Genomic DNA, 6,252 nt, shown 5'->3' with positions numbered 1-6,252 from the left:
ATATGGAGTTTCCTTGCTTCAAGATATTGTGATCATCTTAAAAGGGGGTCCCCTTTTTCAAAAGTGTTTAAAAGCCCTATGTCCTGGGCTTCACATTCCAGCTTGTCTGGCTCTAGGTGAGTGATCACACCATTGTGGTTATCCGGGTTATTAAAACCTTGTTTGTATAGTTCTATATATTCTTGCCACCTCTTCCTAATATCTGTGCTTCTGTTAGGTCCATACTATTTCTGTCTTTTATTGTGCCCATCTTTGCATGAAATGTTCCCTTGTTATCTCTAATTTTCTTAAAGAGCTCTCTAGTCTTTCCCATTCTATTGTATTCTATTTTATAGAAGGAGAAAAAATGGAAACAGTGACAGACTTTTTTTGGGGGGGTGCTCCAAAAAAACTGTGGACGATAGCTGCAGCCATGGAATGAAAAGACATTTTTATCATTGCAAGGAAAGGTATGACAAACCTAGACAGTGTATTAAAAGACAGAGAGATCACTTTGTTGACAAAGGTTCATGTAGTAAGAGCTATGTTTTTTCCTGGTGGCTCAGACAATAAAGAATCTGCCTGCAATATGGGAGACCTGGGTTCAATCCTTGGGTCAGGAAGATCCCCTGAAGGAGGGCATGGCAACCCACTCCACTATTCTTGCCTGGAGAATCCCATGGACAGCAGAGGCTGGCAGGCTACAGTCCATGGGGTCACAAAGAGTTGGACACCACTGAGCCACTAAACACAGCACACATGGTTTTTCCAGTAGTCATGTGTGGATGTGAGAGCTGAACCATAAAGAAGACAGAGTGCCAAAGAATTGATATTTTCAAACTGTGGTGTTGGAGAAGACTCTTGAGAGTCCCTTGGACTGCAAGGAGATCAAACCAGTCAATCCTAAAGGAAATCAGTCCTGAATATTCATTGGAAAGACTGATGCTGAAGCTGAAGCTCCAATACTTTGGTCACCTGATGCAAAGAGCCTCATTGGAAAAGACCCTGTTACTGGGAAAGATTGAAGGCAGGAGGAGAAGGGGATGACAGAGGATGAGATGGTTGGATGGCATCACCAGCTCAATGGACATGAATTTGAGCAAACTCCGGGAGATTGTGAAGGACAGGGAGGCCTGGTGTGCTGCAGTCCATTGGTTGTAAAGAGTCAGACATGACTGAGTAACTGAACAACAAATGTCCTGGACTGTACCAATCAGAATAACCGCCAACATAACATCATACCAGCTGTACTGGTACACCATATAGGTGTGTCTTGATGACTCTCAGCTTGTTTGCCCCAGGTCAGTCTGTGCATTGCTGGGGACCAAGGTGATGGCTCAGATGGTAAAGAATCTGCCTGCAATGCGGGAGACCTGGGCTCTATCCCTGGGTTGGGAAGATCCCTTGGAGGAGGCCACTCCAGCATCCTTGCCTGGAGAATTCCATGCACAGCAGAGCCTGGCAGGCTACTATCCATGGGGTCATGTGGTTTTGCCTGCCTCACACAGGGGCAGTGTCCATGGTGGCTCTTGATGAGAAGAGGAAACTTCTATCTTGAGCTCCATCACACTAATGACACCTTTATTTGAGAAGTTCATAGTTCTTTTACAACAGCCTGGAATTTTACTGTGTAATCACCTCATTTTCTCTTGTGGATGGGGAATCCCAGCCCCCACAGTAGCTCTGTAGGTTCCTGCCTCATTTACCTACCTGGGAGATTCATACAAAGAGCGATGTCCCAGCTGTAGGCTGGGAACCTAGCTGTGTTTCTCCTGCTGTTTCTTCTCTCTGCAATACCCTACCCCTGCAGCCCCTAATTTGTAAAGTCCCCCATCCTTTAAAATCCAGCTCAAGTATCCCCTGAAAACAACCCAGATTTCCAATTTAAAAGTATTTCTTCCTTTCCTCCAAGCCTTATTGCTCTCTCTATAATACTATCACATTCTGTTATCACTGTAATTGCAGCTATAATTATACATACGTTTTCCCCACTATGTTGTTATTTAGTCACTAAGTCATGTCCAGCTCTTTTGTGACCCCATGGACTATAGCCTGCCAGGCTCCTCTGTCCATGGGATTTCCCAGGCAAGAATACTGCCATTCCCTTCTCCAGGGGATCGTCCTAACCCAGGGATTGAACCCACATATCCTGCATTAGAAGGCGGATACTGCACCACTGAACCTCCAGACAAGCTGAGTTTCCCCGCCACAGGACTATAAATTTTGTGACTTTGACTGTTTATCTGCATAATCTCTGTGGCATAATTTAGTATGGTACATATAAAATAGTAGAATCTCAATAAATATTTATGAAACAGCATTGAATTGTTTGGTTAAATCCTCACCCTAAGATTAATTGGGTGGTACAGGGTATTGGGAGAAAGGTTAGTGCTGAAGATAGGTCCAGAAAAAAAGCTTTCCACATGAACAGTGAAACAAGATGGTTAAGAATTCAATCTCTGGCCGTCACATGACCTGCATTCAATCCAGATTCTGTACTTATTAGCTATGTGACCTCAGGCAAGCCACTTGACCTATTTATTTATTTATTTCCTATTGGGTTACAGTTGCTTTACAATGTTGTGTTAGTTTGTGCTGTTAAATAAAGTGAATCAGCTATATTAATACCTATTTCCTCTCCCTCTTATTCCTACCCCCACGATCCCACCCCTCTAGGTCACCACAGAGCACTGAGCTGAGCTCCCTGTGCAGCACAGCAGGTTCCCATTAGCTATCTGTCTGACAGCTGGTAGTGTGTATATGTTAATCCCAATTTCCCAACTGATCCCAGTCACCTGTGCCATGTCCATGCATTCATTGTCTATATCTGCCCTGCGAATAAGTTCATCTCTACCATTTTTCTAGATTCCACATATATGCTTTAATATACCATATTTGTTTTTATAGAAAGACTTACTTCACTCTGTATGACTGACACTGGGTCCATCCATGCCTCTACAAAGGACCCAATATTTTTCATTTTTATGGCTGAGTAATATTCCATTGTATATATGTACCACAACTTCTTTATCCATTCATCTATCACTTGACATTACTTGACCTCTTTAAAATCATTTTCCCAAATGTAAAACAAGAATGGAAATAATAGTATCTATCTTTGAAAGCAAACAATGAACATTCAGTCATGACCATTTTTAAGAGTTTTTATCGGGGTGACTGTCACTCTCTGTTCTAGTCAGGAAGTTCTGACAGTAGCAGCTAAAGTCAGAGTTCTTTGAATCAGGGCTCAGACCACTTCCACCTCCAAGGTGCCATTTGCTTGGAAGGAGGGAAATTTAAAAGCCTTTAAGGAAATTTCAGTGAACCTTCATTCCTACTGGGAAAGTAGGCTGAATAATTGTGAGTGTTTCATCCAAATCTGTTCACTGGTTTAAAAATAAATGTTCTCATTTCCAAACTGATACCAACACAGAGAACCACAGGACATACTTTTTATTTGTTATTTGGTACTAATCATTAGGGCCTTCCCAGGTGGCTCAATGATAAACAATCCGGGGGCCAATGCAGGAGGCATAGGAGATTCGGGTTCAATCCCTGGGATGAGAAGATCCCCTGGAAGAAAAAATGGCAAACCACTCCTGTATTCTTGCATGAAAAATCCCATGGAAAAAGGAACCTGTAGGGCTATAGTCAACGAAGTCACGAAAAATCGGGCATGATTGAACATGCACACACTAATCATTAGTGTTCTTAAAATGTTATTTTTAAAAAGCCTGTCCAATTATCTCATCATAGTCTCGATAACAAATGAATAGTTGAACTTAAACATTAGGAAGTTTTCCAACATGAAACAACTAGAGTACTGAGCTGACAAGAAGACATGGAAAATTTACAATTTCTAAAGCAAAGTGTATACACAGCCTGCAGATACCATGAACCTCTGCAAAATTCAGGGAACAGAGAGTTAACAACTGAAAACTGCTTGTCAGTTGTGCTGGAAATTTCCACTGCTTGTTTTATTGGCTATGCAATAGGTTACATGGAGAAGAGCTGTCTCCACGTGTGTGTGTGTGTGTGTGTGTGTGTGTGTGTGTGTTGCCTCTGTAAACCCTCTGCAATGCTCTGTCTCAATGTTTTCCATCCAGCTGTATTTTCCAGCTTTCTCTGAAGTCACCAGAGGGCCCCCTCCTGGCTTGTTTATTGTATAACCAATGCCCTGCTCTACATGGCCCTACTCCCAGTATGATCTATTAATAGTTCCCTTGCAAAGACATTATTAGTGGTGCTTGTTAATAAAATAATTAACTAGAATATATACTGACTTGTATAAACAAAGAAACTATTAATTCAGATCATTTGAAAGTTTGTGAAGAAAGTTAGAAGTTTAATCCCTTAGAGCAGCAAGGGACCTAAAACAGTACTTGAGAAAACCCCTTTTAAAAATTTTAGATGAGGAAATTCAGGCACAGAGGAAAGAAGCAATATTCCCCAAATCACAAAGCTAATTACAAAGTCTGGCTTTCGGACTAACACCGTACCGTCAACCGCACAAAGAGCAGAAATAGAGGGGTTACCCACTATAGTCATGACCTGCACTTAAGAAACAGCATGGGCCCTTAGGGAGCCCTGTTTGAGAAATAGAAATACCAGTATGGCACACTGAAATTCTATTCATGAAGCAAACATTGCAACATTGCAGAACTTAATGTCAAAATAAATGTGCATAAAAAGAACGGACATGTCTCCCAAACCATCTGCCTTCCTTCTTGGAGATGGCAGACCCAGAGGAGGATGGCAGCTAAATCCCAGGTGTGGGGGTGGGGTCAAGAATGGAGAAATGACACACTCTAGACCCCAGGTGGCTGGCCTGTCCACGGTTAGCCTACAGGCCAATCCAAGGTAGAACTATGGAGAGATTTGGCTAAAGAGGAAAAGAGTGACCAAAGGAAGACAGAGGAAGATGCCTGCTTGCCTTGCTGGTGCCTCTGTTTTGATATCTGGGGGATACCTGAAGTGTCTGAAGGCCTCCTGCTTTTCTCTCCAGGCAATTGCTTCAAGAAGCATTTGCTATACCTTTTCACGCAGTCTTTGCATTTACAGCAAAGCCAAAGGTGATCGCGTGGGCAGATGCAGTGCTCCCCCAGCCTCTGGAAACATCATTGCTCTTGTGACGTGGCTCCCTGCAGTTGGAGGGGAGGCTGGAAGCTTTCCTGGCAGAGGAAAAGGGGGCTTCCCAGGGCCAGGTTTGCAGGGGCCCCACAAGGGGGACTCTTAGAAAGCAGTCAGGTCCTTCCCAGAGTGAGGGGCACGTGACAGAACCAGGTGGGCTCTGCACAAGAATGGCCTCCAGGGAGTGCTCCAGACCCTGTCTGTACCACCAGCATTCATGCTTCCCTCACAGTCCTGTCAGGCTCATCGGCTACATGACAGGAAATGCCTGTGGTCTAGAATTGTCAGGGGACCTGCATATTAACTTTGGTATGACTTTCCCAGACCTCCCCTCACCACCAAAGGGGAAAAAATTCATCTACCCATCACCAGTCAGGAACTTCAACAAATCTCTCCCCTTCTAGATCCATTTCCTGGAATTACATTTATTTCAAATTGCCAGAGGAAAGGACTGAAGCTCAGAGAGATTCAGTGACTCTGAAATAATCAAGATTTTGGATCTGGATTCTCAAACTGGATGTTAGTGTCTTTTGCTGTGTGCTTTTCCCCCCTGCTCATCAGAGTATTTTCTCTTAGCATTTCAATGAGAGTTTATCAGCTCAACTCTTGTGTCTGAGAGAGACTCAGGATGGGCAAGGCAGGAACACTTTTCTTGTTAGAGAGAAGGTCATTAGAAGCATTGTTCTGGGGCTCCCCTGGGGATCTAGTGGTTAAGAATCTGCCTTGTAATGCAGGGTACATGGGTTCAATTCCTGGTCTGAGAGGATTGCGCATGCCACGGAGCAGCTAAGCCTATGCGCCACGACTAGTAAGCCAGTGCTTCAGAGTCCACAAGTCACAACTTAGCAGCCCATGTGCCGATAACTACGGAAACCTGTGCACCTAGAGTCCACGCTCAGCAGGAAGAGAAGCCACCACAATGAGAAGCCTGAGCACTGCAAGGAATAGTAGCCCCAGCTCCCCACAGCTAGAGGTAGCCTGAGACCAGCAACGAAGACCCAGCACAGCCAAAAATAAAAAGAAAGAAATCTTTTTTTTTTTTTTTTAAGGAAGCATTGTTGCGGCCTAATCTCTGTTCAGCTACAAATTTCCACTCAGCTAGGTTTCTAGGACACAGAGCTGGGTGGAGAAAGGATCTGGAGG

General features: G+C 43.8%; 1 protein-coding gene across 1 annotated transcript in view; it reads right to left on the bottom strand.

Annotated features, from left to right (window-relative positions):
- The window catches only part of RANBP3L (RAN binding protein 3-like), a 122,694-nt gene extending 117,612 nt beyond the window's left edge, over window positions 1-5,082 (bottom strand). Inside the window, exon 1 of the mRNA XM_010853777.1 lies at window positions 5,014-5,082. The gene's annotated coding sequence lies outside the window, so the exon portion shown is untranslated. The remainder of the gene's footprint in view (window positions 1-5,013) is intronic.
- Window positions 5,083-6,252: the final 1,170 nt, after the last annotated feature.

This window comes from Bison bison, unplaced genomic scaffold (assembly GCF_000754665.1).
Source record: "Bison bison bison isolate TAMUID 2011002044 unplaced genomic scaffold, Bison_UMD1.0 scf7180017864331, whole genome shotgun sequence".
In the NCBI taxonomy this organism is placed as follows: Eukaryota; Metazoa; Chordata; class Mammalia; order Artiodactyla; family Bovidae; genus Bison; species Bison bison.
Note: the sequence above shows the minus strand (reverse complement) of the source record. Positions and strands in the feature narration are given on the sequence as shown.